General features: G+C 38.7%; 1 protein-coding gene across 5 annotated transcripts in view; it reads left to right on the top strand.

Moving 5' to 3' along the window:
- Positions 1–3,501: 3,501 nt before the first annotated feature.
- The window catches only part of spon2a (spondin 2a, extracellular matrix protein), a 32,231-nt gene continuing 25,351 nt past the window's right edge, over positions 3,502–10,381 (top strand). The window contains exons 1-4 of one of the 5 annotated variants that reach the window (XM_049483980.1): positions 3,502–3,864; positions 4,225–4,334; positions 4,924–4,966; positions 8,373–8,510. The gene's annotated coding sequence lies outside the window, so the exon portion shown is untranslated. Of the gene's footprint in view, positions 3,865–4,224; positions 4,335–4,923; positions 4,967–8,054; positions 8,511–8,729; positions 8,794–10,381 lie in introns of those variants that run through there. The other 4 variants (XM_049483979.1, XM_049483981.1, XM_022683485.2 and 1 more) reach the window with 4 other exon arrangements.

The following is a 10,381-nucleotide window of genomic DNA, read 5'->3' as shown; positions in this document are numbered from 1 at the left end:
TATTTTTTATTTCTGATAGTTTTTCATAACAGAATATAACACCCTGTACATACATGTCCATACTAAAAACAACCAGTTTATTTTAAATTCAGTGTATTTGCGAAGCCACTAGAGCCTTCAGTCCATACTTTGCATCCATTTTTGTTTATAATTCAGAAAGTTTACGTTCATTTATACTCCCTTTCTGTATGACGATGGATTAATCGGTTTCAAAGTATGTATCCGCCACTGCCCACATACTTAATTGTTGGCATGGATGTTTAGCAGTACATCCAGTAGAGATCCAGTTTAGATTCAAATGTTTCTGACAACCACAAACATGCCAAAGGTGGAGGAGAAATCTGTCTTTGGGTTGATTCTGCATTCACCTTATCCTGTGATTCTTTAACTAAGCAATAATACACGAGAGGGAGTGCTATAACGTGTATCATACCACAGTAAGTTTCGACCCTGATTGGCTGAGAGTCGTTCTATGAGTGCAATTATCAGCTGGTAATGCACTGTAACCAAATCTCTCCATGTTTTACTCCCCCACATACAGGTAACCTACCAACGATGCAGCTCTTACAAACCAAATACAAACCAAATGCGATGTCATTATACACCACTAGGAATATTTGGATCCCATAGGCACAGTGAAAAAACGTGTCTCCAATAGGCAGCACAGACAAAGACGTGGTCCCACAAAAAAATAAGCCCAGCGATTCAAAAATATGCATTATTACACACATTATCAGCCACCAATATCAGGTTAAGAGTTGTTATTATTAAAATAAAAGCTGTGTATATATTTTCTAGTAAATATGGGGTATTTTAAGCTGAATATAAGGTAGACTCTTGTAATTCCGCATGTCTTGCCGTTGAGGGCGCCAAAGTAAACGAAACTTAATTTTTAAAAAAATAACTATTCTGTCTTTCAGTCAAACGAGCACTGGACTTTAATCTACACAGATTTCTCTCTTGAAAAATGTTTATTTGGGTGAGTAAAGCTCTTCTGTTTATTTACAGTAAGCTTAGATTTCCACAATTTTGACTGAAATGGCTGATAATGCACAGCAGCTAACACGCGGAGTGCTTATAACCAAACTGATTGAATTTTCTTGTCCTGTTTAATTCAAAATCTTTTAATAAACAGTGATAATGGAACTGTGGTGTATAATCGCAATAATACACTTGAGGTTTGTGCTATAACATGTAATATTGGCACTGCTGTGCTGATCTTCGGCACTGATCTGCAGCCTCGTGCCTATGATCGCATCACAGCAGTGCCAATATCACACATTATAGCACTCCCTCTGTTGTAGTACTGCTTAAATATTACATGTTAAAGCACAAACCTTTAGTGTATTATTATAATTATACCACAGTTCCATTGTCACTGTTTATTGAAAGATTTAGTTAAAAGATAAAAATAAAAAGTAAAGAGGTTGAGAAAATACAATCTATTTGGTTATAAAAACTCTGTTTGTAGCTGCGCTGTTTGGCTAGGTTACCTGTATGTACATGGAGTGCTTCAGTTACAGTGCATTACTGGCTGATAACGGCACTCATAGAACGCCTCTCAGCCAAAATTCACAGAATGAATAATATAATATACTCAGGTACAGGGTGTCACAGAAATTAAAAGAAGAGGAGAATTTTGCTTTGAAGAGTTTTAAACACAACACAAAAATATCAGGATCTTGAGGAGTTCCGTTTAACTTCCTTTATATTCCCTTAACTTATACTCACCATCTTCCACAGAAGAGGAGCTGTGTCTATAACTAGCTGACTGTTAATGTAACACATTCAACCAAACATCTGCACGTCTGCTCTTAACATTTTATAGAAGATAAACCAATACCACAACATCCCAACCCAGAGGAACCGGTTCTCTGTTCTGCGGCTCTGGTAAAGCGGATGAGCTCTTAGGTTTACCTGCTACACCCAGTACCCCTGCACTCGTAGGTTAGCTCTAAAGCTAATGTTTTCTCATACTGACTCACAGCACCCAACCCCTCCACTTCAGCAAAGCTTCAGAACCCAGTTTCCCTCCACAGAATGGTAAGAGCAGATGTATCATTGGTTTGGGTGGATGTGTTAATTTTAGCTCCTTCAAAAACACACATCTTCTCTTCTCTGGAAAGCAGTGGATATAAATTAGCTAGCTAGCTAACAAGCTTTACAACAAGCACTCCTTTGATTGTGTGTGTAAAAGCTGGTTAGCTATGCTGTAAACAGCTGTAAATAAGGTTAAATAGCATGTTGAAATGCTGGGTTAGCATAGCTAGCTTAAACAGTGTCCACAGCAGTAGCTACTTCAGACTGAATTTTCTTTAAATATAATACAACCAAAAACCATTTAATATGAACTGACCGGATATTCAAACATAAATACTGAAGAAAAAAAACGTTATAAATAAGGTTAATAATGTACTTAATGGCTTTTTAAAGGTTTGCTTGGCTGTTTTTTTTTTTTTTTTGTGTCCACAAGCCCCATTTAGCATTTTCTCGGTTAGCTTTATAAGGTAGAGTCACTTGGAATGGCTTTCAGTTAACATCTGTGCTGAACTTGTAAATATTTTTTTTTGCTTCTTAATGTGTTTGAGAGCATCAGTTGTAAAGTTGTGAAGAAGTAGAGTTGATGTACAGTAAATAGCCATATTAGAGTTATGTTCAAATCCATGGTATGGTATTAACTACTCAATTAAGTGTAGAAAAAATGTACTTTATAAAATAAAGAACATATTTTAAGATAAAACTGGCACTCATCAGGACCGCCCCAGGAAAGGAAGACCAAGAATTACCTCTGTTGCACAAGATAAAGTTTGTCAGAGTTACCAGCCTCAGAAATAGCAAGTTAACAGCATCTCAGATAAGAGCATCTAAACATTTTACAGAGTTTTTGATTGTTTAACACTTTTTTTTCAAGTTACTAAATGATTCCCTATGTGTTCCTTCATAGTCTGGATGCCTGGCCAACAAAAGGTCACCACTAAAAAAAGGTTACACACTAATATTTGGTTGGATCACCTTTACATTTGATTTTTTTGGCCAGGCAGTGTAAAAATGTTTCAGGTTGAACTGCTTTCTAAATAAGGCAAAATTCTACCAGGCCATAGCCATGGTATTATTGGACACATTGCCTGAACCTTCACAGCCCCACAAAGCTGTACTCATTATAGTAGATGTTTCTTGAAGGGTCCAAAAGTTGATTACGGTAGGTCAGGTGGAGTAGAGTTCTGTGATCTGAATGTAAAAATCGACATGTTTTTTTTTCCCCAAAAGCATTGTAGTGCTTTGGTAGAGGAAGCATCATGCTGAAAACTCTCTCACTCTTTCTCTCTTTCTCTGTCTCTCTCTCTTCAGATTAAGACGATCTTAACACTAAGATCATTTGGAAATCTGGTCCAGGCAGACAGCTGTTGAGGAAGTGCTCTGGCAGAACAAGCAAATTAGCTCGACAATCTGTTCTAAAAAAATCTTGTAAGTTTTGTATAAAATATAAAACAATTATTGTTTTATTATGTGACAAATGGAGATAAAGCTTTTACACAACCAATATTTCTCCAGTGATTAAAAAAAATCAGTCTTGGATACTGTTTAGATGTTTACATCAGAGCTGTTATTCCGGTGCCTTCTAGTCTAGTTCAGCTGTACCTGCCCACTCTGACACTATAACAGTAACAGTAAGCTTTCTCATTAAAAGTCTACACTCAGCATGATGTTTCTTGTTTGGACGAAGACCAGTGTTGTGAAATTTGGGAATGATGGAAAGAAAAGACGTGTTTTACTGAAATGCTGTACCATGAATCCAGCTCCGTTTCCCACATGGGCTTGAGCAACACCTTCCCATGTTTGTGAAGTACAGGCTGCTTTATGAGGGTAAGTCTGATGCTCCTGCATGGGAATTAGTTTAACATGTGGTGCAGATAATTGGAGATTGTACGTTGTTTTTGTGGTTTATTATGTTGAATGATGTGCATTTTAATCAAGGATTATTGAAACTGAATATTTGTACTTTTACTCAGTTAAGTGTCCAAAATGATAAAAACATGCTTCAGTCCTCTTTATGTTTCCATCAACACTGTTAAAGCACTTAGCGACAAATTTTGAAGACCAGGAGTTCTCTGTCAGTTGAGTTTCCATTTCTTTGAATGTTTTGTTTTTATTGCATCATCTAACCAAATTCAGATCAGTGTAAAACGATACTGCCCACAACGACGCTAATTTATCTTTGTACAGAAACCTGTTCAAACAGGCTCAGAGTGATTCAATGGACCAAAGCGTGGATATAGACTTGATCCAAGGACCACTGGTTTAAATCCTAGATCACGATGATTGCACCCACTGGGGTAAGTAGATGATGCTCTCTTTTTTTAAATGTAATGTTGTTCAGCACCAGTGTTTGTTAGCTGTAGATCTTACCCGAGTAGCAGTCAAAGTTTTAGGCACACTTGTTTCTGTTTACTGTATTTTTTGCACTATAAGGCACAATTAAAATCCATTAAAATGGTCAGTGTGCCTTATAATCCGGTGCACCTTATGTATGCATTTTACCAGTCAGGTTGTAATGAGCAGTAAAGCCACTCCACTGAAGTACAGGAGTTTAAGTATTAGCATTAGCAGTTAACCGCGCTCAGAGATGAGTATTATTAACCTCAAGCCTGCTGCTAACCCTGGCTAGCACTGCTGGAGCAACATTAGCATCAATCGCTAATCGTGCTAAGCTCTTTCTTCATTCAGAGGTGAGTATATAGGCAACTTTGCCTACTCTTAGGATTTTTCTCTTAGTTGGCCTCATGACGTAGAACCTGGAATAGTACTCCACCTGTCTTAAAGATCATTCAATTGTCCCATTCACAATTGTAACTTTTCCAAGCATCATGTATGTTTCAGTTTAAATAGTGTGCACACATTAACATTTCTTCTTTCTCTTTTAAGGGGTTATCTCCCCCTTCCCTTCTACAAGGATGGACCCCCCCTAGTAAGTAAAAGCTTTGAGTCACCAGTAGTTACTCTTTTGTCACTTTGGGGTGAGCATGGCTGGGCACAGGTAATAACACACAAAGTCTTTAAATGGTGATGAATATGGATGTACCCAACTTCATTACACAACCCTACTTCGTTATAGATAGCATTATTAATGCAGAAATATACACTTAGATCTGAGGAATAACTTATACTGCCTTCAAGACATTTTTTCCTTGCACATCTGTGTGTTTTTGAACATGCTGCACATATTACACAAACAAAAACAGAGAATGTCTGAACAACATTGACCCAGTACTGCTGTACATCTTGAGACATGCTTGCAGAAAGAATGGGGAAAATATCACCTGAAATTTCTTTATCACCTGATACTCTCTGTGCCACGATTTGGTAAACACTTTACAATCCCTACTGTTTTTGGAATGTGTCGTGGGCTTGAAATGTGGGAATGAATGTATTTTAATTAATTAAATGACGTTGACCATACAAAACATAAAATATCTTGTTTACACCGTCCACAATTAAGTAAAAGTCTTTCTACTTTGTTTGATTTTAAACAATTAAAATCAAATTTGCATTGTAACAAATGAGCATAAATTATTTTATTTAATAGCAACACTGATGCTTAATACATAATAAATCAAAAATAATAAAAAACGATTAAAGAAATGATCAAATATAAAAAAAAGGCTATTTTACAGTAACCCCTGCTGCTGATGGTAGTGTAAGCACGCTTGGAGGAGGTCACTAATCACTCACTTTATTGAACCGCCATCCAAAGTTCGTCCTAAAGATCGTCCGCTACAGCTACATCTACTGCTTTAACCAAGCAGCTCAGCAGATGTGGCACAGGTGCATAATGGTGGTTTTCACTGTGTGTTATGAATGCTAGGGAGCCAAAGAGGTGGCCACGTATTATGTCTGAATCAGGGCTCGAAGAGAACAAAGTCGTAAAGCCTCTGTCCACTGTTTATGCGCCTCAGTCAACAAAGAAGTGCTGTTTATTCTGCGCTCCATCCCCATCTAAATGTTTGGAAATGGATGGATGGCCCGCAGTGCGCACTGCTTCTTCAGGCTGCTTTGGGTTTCGCTCTCGTTCAGTGCATCTGCACTTAATCCCAGACAGTCATGATGTCATGCTTTCCAGAGATGTTATAGCGAGAATAGTGAGAAAGGTGAACTGAGTTTAGAAGGCGTAAAGGGGACTTCTGGCACACCTGAGGCCCAGCTGAGGAGAACCCGTGGCTTTGATATATAAAGGCCTCGGCTTACACGTCATTTCTTGGAGATTAGAACAAATGTGTACATTTAGAAGCTGCGAGCTAATCAGTCCAGACCCATTCGTCTTTTTAAATAGCGTCCAGGATTTTAACGGATCACCCGGCAGTACACGGCTGCGGTTTTGCGTAACCTACTTTTTCCACAGGGTGTGGGTGACTCCAGGGCTGATCACTCTGGAGAAGACTGAATAAGGCTGAATGTTATATGAAGATAAAATTGCTATTGGGCTTTTGGCTTGACTGTGTTCTCCTCTGCGTTTTTTTAACTCCCTGCTGCTTGGCAGCCGCGACCTCCTTGCTTGGAGCTTTTGTCCAGTGAGAGTTCAAGCCGGGGTCAGTGTGGCAGTTGTGTGTTCAGGGCTCCTGGAGAGCAGGCAGTCCACCGGCCATTCCGATCACATTGAGCAGTCCAAGATCTGCTCAATTCCGGCTCCTTTACGTCAAGCCAAACCAGTCGGCGGTCGGCCAGTGCCACGATAACGTACTTTTAAACTACTTACAGTCATACGGTCGCGATGACCAGGCCAGCTTGATGGAGTTAACATGACACTTGTTTGACGGACAATGGGTGTTTTTTTTTTGTATCAGGACAATGCGTCAGTCTCCCTTTTCCTGTAAATGCCATGTTGGATTTATGATGACTGATTAAAAGGTCTACTTACTTTTGGCAGTTAGACACACTGGTCCCAGAGCGCCACGTCCTAGAGACTGAAATGATGTGATGATGTAGCAGAGGCCCATTTTCTTAGGCCTATTTGAAGCCCCCTGGCCACAACGCCCCCTAAACACAATGAACGCACTTGTGTCCTTTTTTATAAAAAAAATAAATATGATCATTCAATTAAATCAGTCTCAGGAAATAAACCATGATAGGTTAACCTCTTTCTGAAAAGTTCAGTCCATGCTTTCTTAGATTCAGTGCTGAAAGTGATATAGAATACAGTTCTGTTTAGCCTCTACCCACAGACACTGTTTGTATCCATAGGATACATTTGATGTAGAGAAGCTTTCTTGATTGGTTATTACAAATAAGTATTTCAAATACAAACTTAACTTTTGTCTTAGGAAGGTGTGAGTAAGCTATGTCTGTATGTATGTTTAATACATTTGTTTAATACATGTGTATATCATCACTGCTGCTCAAAAAAACGAAAAATCTCCAGAACAGCAGCTTTACTAAAACACTAGCTGCACCCCAATTGCGCACAGCACACTGATATTACAATATAATTACTATAGTTTGTAGAATTTGCAGGCTACTACACAAAATATTAAAATCCAAATCCATTCTGTACTATCAGGAAGTGAGTAAGCATTACTATGCCAATATAAGTCACTGAAAGGTTGCCTTTCACTGTTGCTCTTTGAATCATTATTCGCTATTTCTTTTTTAATAGTGTTCCAGACATTATTATCTCCTCCCTTTCCTTTTTGCATTGAAATAAGAATAATCTTGGTTATTTGCATATACTCAATTTTAAAGTTTTTTCAACTTTTATCTATACTGCCTAACGTTATATAACTTCATATTCAAAAACTAGTTTAGTACATAATCTGTTGGTGTTGATGGTGTGAAAAATAAGAGGTAAAAAGGTAACCAGGTGTTGATATGACTCTTGACCAAAATTGTCCAATAATAAAGTAGAAACTACTGGAGTAATTTTTTTTCTGACTTTTTACTCGTCCGTTTTAAAAATAGCCTTGTAACTCATATTTAATTTAAATAGGATTAATTTTATCAGCTGGATAAGAGTGAATTTGATTCTGGTTGAATGAGAAGTATAAACATATATAATTCCGACTCCTTATTGGTTTATACATGATCAGTCACACCATCATGTCACGTCAAACTCCAGCAAGAACATAGCAGAAGTATATAGCCTAGTTGTATCCAAATTGTGTGATAAATGGACCAATAGAAATGCTTAGATCTTTTAACATTGTCTTCTATTGAAAGTTAAAGTTGTCTTTTTTTTGCCTGAGAGTGACAACATGCATCATGAATCAATGCATCAAGTATGGTGTATACCTTAACCCCTTATGCTCCTTGACTTCAGGGATTACTTATCCATAACTACATCAAAAGCAATGCAAACTGACCGAGTTCTTCCTAAGTTACAGCAGTGGGTGGAAAAAGCCAGGAACCACAGGTGATTCTGCTGAGTTTAAGAGCTGAAGGATGCTGAGAGCTGTGAGCTCACCTCAGACCCAGAGCACCTCCAGAGCAGCGCTGTGTAATTCCATGAGCCCAGAGACGAGGTGAGGGAGTGTAAATTTAACAGGGATGGGAAGAGAGACTGAGAGAGAGAGAGAAAAAAAGACAGAGAGAGAGAAACACGGTTATGGGAGGGTGTGTGTGCACCCATAGAAGGAGAGAGAATGGGGGGGGGTGAGTTGGGGGGGGCAGAGAAGGGGAGGGAAAAGAGAAAAGAGAGGAGGGGAGAGGAGAGAAGAGAGAGAGAGGGAGAGAAAGAAAAAGAGTAGAAAAGAGCTCAGTGCTGAACATCTCAGGCTGTCCTGCTGTACCCACATACTGAACCAGGTAGGCATGAGCTCTCTCTCTCTCTCTCTTTCTCTCCCTGCATGTCTCTCTCATTCTCTGTTTATGCGTGTTTCTCTGTATATATCTCTCTGTCTAAATGCGTGTATATACATACACGTTAACTTTCAATGTGAAAAGATTTTGTTCCAATTTTGGAGCCTTTCTTTTGGTCCATTCATTTAGAAATTTGGATACAATATGAAATAAATAACCAGATATAAGCAGATTTAAATGTGTTTAAATCTGGCTATTGTTCTTCATATTGGCATGTGAAATTTGTCAATGAATGGATTAATAGATAGACATTACATGGACCAATAGTCATTACATGCAGTATGTCTACTTACACACTGCATGTAATGTCTATCTATGTGTCTGTCTGCCTGTCTGCATGTGTCTCATGCACTGATGCCCTTTGCTGTACACTGTGGCAAAGGTGAAATCCCGGCTTGCTTCTATGCTTCTCTTCTGTCCCTCTCTCTCTCTCTCTCTCTCTCTCTCTCTCTCTCTCTGTCTCTCTCTCTCTCACTCTCTCTCTTTCTCCCTCTCACCCTGATGTCTCTTTGAAGAGCAGTACCCTCTTCCTGAATGGTTTAACATATGCTGGGCTCCTTTTGACCAGTTACTCATTTCCCCCTTCCTTGCTGCCTTTTTTATTTTCTTTTTTATTTCATTCATTCATTTCTCTCACCTCTTTTAAGGCCCTCTGTCACTGCGGTTTCTCTGCTGTGCACGAGCTGGAAGAGGCCGGCGGTCCTGTTTGACGCTGCATGTGGCTCCATAATTACTCCCTCTCTCTCTCTCTCTCTCTCTCTCTCTCTCTCTCTGTATGCCGTGCCATTTTTATTGTGTCTGGTTCGTGCTCAGCCCGTCTGAAAGGGATGATGTTTGAGGTTGGGCTTGTGTGTGTGTGTGTGTACGTGTGTGCCTTGTGGTTGGCCCTGCTGGAGGGGGCAAATAAAGGTTGGTTTGCTTTAGGTCAGTAGGACTGAAGCTGGGAAAACCAACACTAAGTCCTAAATCACTGCCAAACCTGGACTGCAGAGACTTTGACTCTACGTGAAATAAAGTAACTTTAAACTCCAGAGAGTTTTACAACCCCAATTCCAAAAAAAGTTTGGAATGCTGAGTAAAATGTAAATAAATGAGTAAAAACAGAATGCAGTGACTTGCAGATCTCGTAGACCCATATTGTACAAGGTGAGTCAAAAGTCTTAGTACACCCTTTATCTTATAAATGAAAGGGAAGGGTAATCTGTGAGGGGGCATATATAAGATATATATGATATATATATATAGGATATATAAATTAGGATATCTGGAACATGGTGCGCCATTTTTAAAGCCACAATGTTTCGTTTCTAAAATATAAGGCTGTTCTGAGCAGATATGTATAAAGTACAAAAGAACCAGACAAATATAAATAGCTCTATCAATTCTCTATATTAATACTTAAGTATTAGAAGTAGTTTATTCTAACATGCACTGAAAAACTAAAAGAACTTCTAAAAAGTACAGTATTGTGTATTGTAGTTATTACATATTAGAAGGCAGGGAGAAGTTCTCAGTGTGAAAGGCAGAAAGAAAG

This window comes from Astyanax mexicanus, chromosome 10 (assembly GCF_023375975.1).
Source record: "Astyanax mexicanus isolate ESR-SI-001 chromosome 10, AstMex3_surface, whole genome shotgun sequence".
NCBI lineage: Eukaryota > Metazoa > Chordata > Actinopteri > Characiformes > Acestrorhamphidae > Astyanax > Astyanax mexicanus.
Note: the sequence above shows the minus strand (reverse complement) of the source record. Positions and strands in the feature narration are given on the sequence as shown.